Source organism: Triticum urartu, chromosome 6A (assembly GCF_056163025.1).
Source record: "Triticum urartu cultivar PI428250 chromosome 6A, HENAU_Tu73, whole genome shotgun sequence".
Taxonomy (NCBI): domain Eukaryota; kingdom Viridiplantae; phylum Streptophyta; class Magnoliopsida; order Poales; family Poaceae; genus Triticum; species Triticum urartu.
The window spans coordinates 436,690,692-436,700,247 of record NC_141878.1 but is presented as its reverse complement, the minus strand read 5'-3'; the positions used below and the strand labels follow the sequence as shown (position 1 = coordinate 436,700,247).

Sequence of the window (9,556 nt, the reverse complement as noted above, 5' to 3'; positions counted from 1 at the left end):
CTGGAGGCCGCTGGCGGAGCGCAGCGAGGCAGGGCAGGAGGCGGCCGGCGGAGCAGGAGGCGGGACGAAGCGCGGCGCGGAGAGGGGGAGCGCGGGGCTGGCTTTTTTTTCCTTCGTATCGGTTCGGGCTGACTTATGATGAGGACTGCGGGTCGAATAACTACAACAGCAGGGACTTTTTTGCAAAAACTCTGACGACGTACCATCAGAAGCAATCGGTGGTTTATTATTAGGGAGAGATATATAATATATAGGGTCACGCTATTCGTCACCCTGCGTGAGGAATAGTTATTCTTCACCCCCCCTCTATTTTACCATCAATGCATCGTAATTTTACGTTCCGTAAGTTTTGTCTTATTTCCGACGCAAAAAGGACCGTAAGAAAATATATAATCAGCGTAAAAAATATTTTATGTTATGTAAAATTACAAACGTAAAAAACATAGTCTAAAATACACATAAACTGCAAATTTTCTTATCTTATGACCTATATTTTTATTTTCTTATGTCAAATTTTACATAGTGAATTAATAGGAATGTAACTATTTGAATTTGAAACATACTTTAATTATGAAATGATCGTAAGATTACCTCGGATGAAGAATAACTTATTCTGCACCCTGGGTGATGAATAGTAACATTAATAATATATATATATAAGGTAAAACTGTATCTATTATAGCTTGTCACAGAACTTGTTTAGGCTCCCTAAACTTTTAACGATTTAAAAGTTATCAAAAAATATGAAATAAATATGGGTGCATCTCTCTAATGTAATAAGTTGATCCAACGGAGGGATTGTTAAAATATGCATCTATGTGTCCTCGGCAAAAATAATAAGCATTTCAGCTCACTGCAACATAAATATATACTCAACTAATTTTTTTTTCGTGCAGGACACATGCAGTCGTATTTTTTTAATCCCTCCGTTGGATCATGTTATATTATAGGTGTGTTGGTTCAGTATTTTTTTCAGAATTTTTGAGAACTTTTGCACCGTTGAAACCTTTAACTAGTTCTGTGGCAAGCACTTGTAGAAAATCCTACTCCTATATATAATATATATATAATATACTAGTACAAATGCCCGTGCGTTGCACCGGGCGAAGAAAGAGACACAATTTGCTTCGTGTGCCATTGTGCATCAATTTTTATATTCAATTTAAATAAACATCGATAATTAGGTTAATTTTGGTAATTTTCTTATTTAAAAAACATTGAAATACTATTTGGGCTTGTCCCAAACAAACACTTGACGTAGATAGTAGGACACAGTCTTTCCCCTTAGTTACAGATTTTTGTTGCATGGGAGAGGGACCCAACGATTGTTGAATTGGTGGACACAAAGTGGAAAGAAGCGGTAGGAGAATCAGTGGAATCAGTGCATGCAAAGTTAAACCAACTGGGGACAGATTTGTCAGCGTGGGACAGAGAGCACTTTGGAAATGTTCGACGTGAAATAAGCCAATTAAAAAAGCATCTATAAGAATGGCGGGCGATCCCAGGCCGCACGGGACCGTCACATGCTGAGATTAAGGTTTTTGATCGTCTGATTGAGCTCTATTACCGTGAAGAGATGTTGTGGCGACAACGTGCATGCATTGAATGGCTCAAGCATGGCGACAAAAACACGTACTTCTTTCACTTGAGTGCAAGTAGGAGATGGAGGAAAAATCAGATTAAGTCTTTGCAGAAAGATAATGGTCAAATGACGGATGACATGACAGAGATGGAGTCGATGGCCACAACTTTTTATAAAAATCTTTATACTTCCAAAGGCGTGCATGATATGAACGAGGTTCTAGATACTGTCCCATGTAAGGTAACGGCGGCAACGAATGAAACACTTAACGCCCCCTACACCCAAGCTGAAGTCAAGAAAACTTTGTTTCAGATGTTCCCCATCAAGGCCCCGGGCCCAGACGGCTTTCCAGCACACTTTTTTCAGAGTCATTGGGACATATGTGGAGATGATGTTACTAAGGTGGTCCTGAGAATTGTGGATGGGACAGAGTCAGCCAACTGCATTAATGAAACTATCTTGGTTTTAATCCCAAAGGTAAAAAACCCGACTCTCCTATCACAGTTTCGACCCATTAGTCTATGTAATGTGTTGTACAAGATTGCATCGAAGGTTATATCCAACCGCCTGAAGGAGATTCCACCAGAGATAATATCTGAGGAGCAATCAGCCTTTGTCCCAGGAAAGCTAATCGCTGACAATATCATAACTGCTTATGAGTGTCTGCATTTCATGAAGCGAAACAGGGCAAAGAAAAATCAATCTTGTGCTTTGAAACTTGACATGATGAAAGCATACGATAGGGTGGAATGGGAATACCTCCAAACTATTATGCTGAAGTTGGGATTCACAGAGAGATGGGTTAACATTGTGATGGGCCTGGTTAGCTCTGTCAAATTTTCAGTATTGTTCAATGGACGGAAGTTGGAAGAATTTACACCATCAAGAGGGATCCGTCAGAGGAACCCGATATCTCCATACTTATTCTTGTTGGCAGCAGAGGGCCTTTCGTGCCTCTTAAAATCAAAAAGTGAGTCATCAAACTTGGGTGGTCTACAGGTGGCACCTTCCGCGCCGCATGTAAACCATCTTTTATTTGCAGATGACAGCCTGCTGTTCTTCAAGGCGAATAGTGTTGGTGCTACCGAGGTGCTCCAAGTCTTGGACATATATTGTCAAGCTACTGGTCAGCAAATCAACTACAACAAATCATCTATCTTTTTCAGCAAGGGTGTTCCAGATAATGTTCGCAATGATATCAAAGGTATTCTTAATGTGCCAATTGAAACTTTGAATGAGAAGTACCTAGGTATGCCTTCCAACATGGGGAGTTCGAAGAATGGGGCTTTCAAATACCTCAAAGATCGACTGTGGAGCAAGATACAAGGCTGGATTGAAAGCACCATGTCGAGAGCGGGGAAAGAAGTCCTTGTCAAATCAGTAGCTCAAGCAGTTCCGGTTTATTCCATGTCATGCTTCAGACTTCCTCAAGGACTCTGTGAGCACCTAAACAAGCTTATCAGGAAGTTTTGGTGGGGTAGCAAAGAAGGGCAGCGGAAACCACACTGGGTGTCCTGGAGAGACATGACACAACCAAAGTACATGGGGGGCTTGGGCTTCAAGGACTTTGAGTTGTTCAATCTAGCCATGCTAGCGAGGCAAGCTTGGCGTCTGTTGCAGAACCCTGATTCTTTGAGTGCGAGGATATTGAAGAGCATCTACTACCCAAGCACCTCCATTTTAGATGCAAGCCTCGGCAACCACCCAAACCAGATATGGCGAGCAGTAATTGAAGGACGGGACACCCTCAAACAAGGTTTAATTAAGAGGATTGGGAATGGTCTCACCTCCAATATATGGACAGAGAATTGGCTCCCAAGAACAGAGATGCCGCGCCCATATGGTTGTTTGCTACAGGACCGACCAGCTTTAGTGTCTGAACTTATTGATCCAACGACTGCCACCTGGAATGTTCAGCGCGTTCGTGAGGTTTTCCTGGATATAGATGTTCCTGTCATTCTCGGGATCCCTTTATGCACTCGGAACGTGGCAGATTTTTGGTGCTGGAACCATGAGAAGAATGGGTCTTTTTCAGTAAAATCGGCATATAACATGTTGGTTGCAACTCGACAGAGAAGGGAAGCTTGGCTGTATGGCACAGCGGGATCTTCTGCTGAAAGCAGAGACGAGAGGGCATGGAAAGGATTGTGGAAGACAGAGGTGCCGGGCAAAATTCAAATGTTCCTATGGAGACTTGCGAAGCAGACGCTGCCGACGGAGGATGTAAGGGCACATCGCCACATGTCTAATTCTAACTCGTGCGGTCTCTGTGGAGCTCCGGATTCTTGGCGCCACTCTTTACTCGAGTGTACGACCTCCAGATGCATTTGGGCCCTTGTAGATGAGGAGCTAGCACAAAGCCTAGTGGCGGCATCTGAGCCGAGTGCCAAGCATTGGCTTTTTACTCAGATGGAGGTATTATCTCATGCATTGTTTGTCAAACTTGGTGTTCCTTTGTGGGCTATTTGGTCGTCACGAAGGAAAGCTATCCATGAGGGAATTTTCCAAAGTCCACATTCTACACATGCCTTCGTTCAAAGGTTCACTGAGGAGCTCCAGGTTCTAAATCCCGGTCGGCCAGCTGCTCATGTTTCTGGCTCGGCGGGGTCAAACGTTCAGGAAAGGAAGCGACCTAAAGCACCCCCTCCCCAGTAGGCGAAAATTAACGTGGATGCAGGAATCAGAGTTGGCCGGAGAGGCTCTGCAGTCGCAGTCTGTCGCGACAGCAATGGAGAGTTTTTGGGCAGTTCAGCACTGATCATAGCAGGGGTGGATGACCCTGCGACAATGGAAGCCATTGCATGTCGAGAAGCTCTATGCCTAGCTGAAGATCTTCATATCAGAACGTTTGTCGTAGCTTCTGATTCCAAAAAAGTGATTAAAGATATCAACAACGGTACTATGGGACGTTATGCAGCAATAGTGAGCGAGATCAAGTCTCGAGCAACCTCCTTTCATTGTAATTTCATATTTGAGGGACGTGCCAATAATTATGAGGAAAATCTCGCTGTAGGACGTCATGTGTGGCTCGGCCAGCCTCATCATGAAACTTGTATCCCACAATTTGTGGTCTTTGATGAATAAAATCGGCCTTTCAGCTAAAAAAATATATAGATTTTTGTGATAAATTGCATATGCACATGGAATTATTCGTATAGATTGCACAAACATTATAAAGAAGGACCATCAGACTAATCAAACTTTTAAATAACAATGAATGAGTCATTAGGAACATTATCAATACATAGCACAAGGGCCCGTGCGTTACAACGGGTACACAATAAGTTTGACAGTTTGTGTTGTATTTAAAAATGTAACTGTTGTGGTGCACTACTGATAACTCTTTATTTTGACGGTCCTCAAAATTCTTCATAAAACCACTTCGACCTTGTTTGAACCTTCACATCTAAAAATGGTTTTAGCACAAAACCATATATATCATGGCATCAGGTCATGGATAGCACATGTTGCTCAAAGGCTTGTGAAAAAGATTTAAGTTTTTACGCTGTGACTTTTCTAATCTAGTCAATATAAACAGACTGACAAGATGCTCGGCCACCAGAGGAATTTTCATAGCGCTTCATGTTCCTCTTCAACTGCCTTGGTCCTTCATCAAGCAACATGTTGCTTGACACTTCTTGAAAGTTGAACAATATTAATTCTCTAGAAGTTCCTTGGCTTGTTTAGCTGCTTGAACAAATCAATAGAATTGGGACTACATTTACAACACTTTCAAGCCAAAGAGTTAATTATCACGTAAGTTACTTAATGGCCATACGAACATATACCAGGTTGTATGGGGGTCACATCACATGACACTTTTGTTCTACACGGTGACATACAAAAACAACGACTGATTGGCTTGTCTGTATAATTAGAAGAATAGAAGCTTTTCAAGAGATCATCTCTTCAGAGTAATTAAGAATAAAGATAAATCATTAAACAGTTCCCTTAACAATCACAATGTGATTCTACCTTTTCAAAATATTTGTATGCAACTTTTTATTTTTAACACTCTTTACTTTCTCCTGGTAAGTTGTAATGATGTAAACTGCTTCAGGCGGTAATCCTGCCTAAAATGTTAGATCAAAGTTGCAAAGAGAACCTTGTGGCACACTCACCTATGAGTAATGATTAGATAAAGATCGGCTTCTGCCTTTCGAGTAATGTTTAGATAATGTAAGGTTAGGATCCCATAATTCCCCCAAAAAAGATATCAAAATAATTCAACAATCTACAAATGATTATGATATACTCGTAGAAGAACTTGGAGATGTTCCGGTAAGAAGCAAGATTCCACCTTCTGCCATTGGCTTTTGGATGATATAATGACATGTATATAGAGAGTCTTCACTGCTGGCACGAGCAAGAAGCACAGAGAGTAGGCATGGGCGAGCCGCAAATAGGATGCAGCCTTGCCAGGGGTCGCGTAGGAACACGCTGATAACCACGAATAGAAGTAGCAACAATCAGCTCAATTCACCTCACTTTGTAACAGAAAAATCACACCTACAATGGAAGCAACATAAGTACATCACCATCGGTCCAACACCAAACCAATGAGCCTTTAGATCTGCGGACCTGCTATTTTGATGTGTTCACTGGAAGAATGTACAGTCGGGGTACAAAGTAACGGTTGAAAATAATGCAGAATAATATTCTCTAGCTTAATATACAAAGGAAAATGAAAAGATCATTATGACAGACATGGGAAAGGTTTGAGATAGGTTCTATATTAGTGCTCAAAAAGCCACCGTCTAGCTCAGAAAGTCATTTACTTTTGATAGCATCATCGATTTAATCTTGATTTTCTCAAGTGAATAACAATTCCTTATTGTCACCAACTACAAAAAAGGAAATGTGAATAAAAGGTTGCTGTAAAATTTGAGGCAGAATACCTCCAGGGAAGTTGGACCCCTACTCTCAAATGTCTTGTTGTTGTCCTTGTTATTGGCATACTTCACATAATGATCACGCATCAGGTGAAAAACGTCTGCCAGCACGAATTTCAAAACTGCGCTAGTCCTTGTACCATGGAGAATAAGCATCTTCTTGCCATTCTCAAACTGGGAAACAAACATTAGAGCAGGGTAAAACACATAAATACTATTTCTAGTTTCTCAACATGGAAGGTTCGATAGCAACAACTTTTCCAATAGCATCTGCAAAAGGATATGTAGATATCCACATGATATATATGGCATGAGAGCTTTTACCATAGCTGATCCAAGTTTTCTACACATGATTTGCAAATAATCTGATTAATCCTAGTCACAGCCAGAACTTTTTTAAATCAAGGTATATGATCTTGGGATAAATTTTTGTTCTCATTGTCAAAATTACCAAATGACCATAACTAAGAACCACATCCTAAAAGCAAGCATTTTTGTGAGAATCAGCAAAAGCGCGGACACACACATACCATAAACGTTTGTTGAACAGCAAATCAAGCTACTGATTTCCATCATATGGCAACTCGAAAACAAATCATATGTGGCTATGTACTACATATATCCTAATCGACGTCCAACCAATGAAGTCCCATCACATTAAACACATAATAATGTTTATCCACTTGGACTAACATATCAAGATCAAAGTCTGCTCACCATAGGTGGCTGGAGTCACGTATCTAAGCAGTGATTGCCAATGTGTGGCCATCGGCCGGCTACCGCTGCAGCTTCCATTCCTTGTCTCCCTGTTCACATGTACCTAGCAGAAGCATACATACCTACATATCATGAATGGATTGTAATCAGCAAGCAGCAGCCTTCTGTATGTAGATGTGTAACAGTAAGCGAGTAGCAGCATGAAATATCTGTAGTAACAAGCTGCTGTTCTCTTCTCCGATCTCTCTATATATGGAATAGTAGTATAGCACAAAAGAGCAGCAAATATAGCAAAACCAGAGCAGCCTCAGCAAGGCAACATACCTCTATAGAGGAAGACTAATATTTTTTCTTAACTCAGATATAAAACGGCAACGAAGTGTATAACTATCTCTTCTTATGAATACAAATATTTTACACTAAATAGCAGATTAAATTACAGTGATCATTATCTACATTATATTGTAGAGCGAGCATATATTTATATACACAAGAGTCATATATTTGAAGTGTTTCTTGCTGTCAACACCTAGCCGAGATAAAATAAGTAGACCTAAAATGAAATTCGAGATGGGCGTATATCACAACAAAGAAGTACGAAAAGTTTCCATAAGAAAAAGAACTACAAAAAGTTAATTGTGTACAAAAAGTTCATTGTGTACCAGTACTTCTATCAGTGACCCAGAGTAAAGATTAGGCTTCGCCTTGCTATATTAGTGTAGAATATAAATAACTAAGGACAAATAGAAAGACTACCAACAGATGGTATTTATCCTGCTCTTTCTTCGTGTAGAACACAGGTGAATAAACAGGTGTTCAAACTATCTACTTTTTTCTTCCGTTAGCATATAGGAAAATTGAAAAGACATATACGAACAGAAGAACCAAAAAATTCTGTATATGATCACCAAAAATGGTTGTCTACTACCAAGTTGCAGCAAGATGATCTGAAATGTAAATCAAAGGGATCTGAATTCTGAAGCTGCTTGTCGTCTAAAAGTGGAATATGAGTAGCACATTGTAGGCATAACCTTAGTGCAGTAGCCAAAGGGGTCTATCCCCCTCTCTCTCATGTCACCAGCTAATCATATTGGATAATGCAAAGTCAATTAGACAAAGGATCAAACTCCGGTTGAATATCTCCCGTCCACTGCCTCCTTTATCTTGTGACAGCCGTGCAAAGTAAATTCCATCTCTAATCTTGGCACTCTGATACTATTAATTCATATCCACGTGAATGGCCTCTTTCTGCTACATTAAAACTATCTACAAAATTGACCTCACGTAAGGGGATTCATGGACTATTCATGTAATAGATTAGACAAGGTAAATTCCACCCATAACCATGGTTGCAGTCTTGGCAACCGAGAACACCTGTATGCCGCCCAACCTTCTCTCCAAATCCTTCTCCTCTGGGTCGCCAGGCGTGTCAGATCATCCACCCCATCACCCATCACGAGTCTGATGACGGGGAGCGCGAGATGGCGAGCCCATAGGGCGCGCTTGACGGCAGGGCTGAGCAGGATGCCAGTCGATCGCTCAGCGTAGCACCGTCCATAGGTCAGATCAGCCATCAAGCTGGTGGAGCTTGGAAGGGAGGCTGGGAAGGTGAACAGCAAGGGCTTGGACATTGGCGTCTCAGCCTCGTAACCTCTTTATCTTGGGCGGGAGCAACGCGAAGACGGAGGCAGCGGCGAGCGGAGGGAGGGGCGCGGCGGTGGCGGGGATCCGCACCAGCGAGTGGGGTTAGGGCGACGGCATGCTGTAGCGGGGGCGGCGGCGGCGGATCCGGTCGTGAGGAGAGGATAGAGCATAGAGGAGACAACCGTACTTGGGAGATTAGTACCACCTCATTTATATTATGATTTTGTCCATACAAATCATAAAAGTGTATTATAACATAAGAAGAAAGTGTATTGTGACGGTAAACCCACGGAGTCAATCCATAACATAAGAAGAAAGCGTAATTCTAGGTTGGCAGGATAATGATCGGCGTTGTCAAACGCTGTACCTGGCTGTTAGCGTGTACAAACGTGTCGTACCCTTTCCCCTTCCCCTTCCCACGCTGTGCGCTACGCTGGGGCCGGCGTCCACCTTCCCCCGCTGTGCACTACTCCGGCGCCGGCGTCCACCTTCCCTCGCCTTCCTCGCTTCCATCTCCTCGGGGGGGGGGGGGGTGATCGCGGCCATGGGGTCAAGTCCCAAATCTGTTTCCTCCCTGTTCCGTCCGGAGGGTGAGCGCCCGGTGGTTTCGGGTCTTGGGCTGTCGGGGAGCTCGGAGGGCTCGGAGGCGCGTGAGCTGCCGGCGGTCGACTCGGCGGAGCGGCCGGAGCCAGCGGCCGCGGAGGGCTGGGTGCATCGGCCC

The 9,556-nt window shown here is 42.7% G+C and overlaps 1 long non-coding RNA gene across 2 annotated transcripts; it reads right to left on the bottom strand.

The window, feature by feature from the left end:
• Positions 1-5,706: 5,706 nt before the first annotated feature.
• On the bottom strand, positions 5,707-9,028 carry LOC125513892 (uncharacterized). Of its 2 annotated transcripts, XR_015608442.1 has the most exons (4): positions 8,223-9,028; positions 7,192-7,313; positions 6,481-6,648; positions 5,707-6,091 (listed from the first exon to the last, which is right to left on the bottom strand). It is a non-coding gene; the product is annotated as an uncharacterized LOC125513892 (long non-coding RNA). The 2 variants fall into 2 exon arrangements; XR_007286218.2 differs by having other exon boundaries at positions 7,192-9,028.
• Positions 9,029-9,556: the final 528 nt, after the last annotated feature.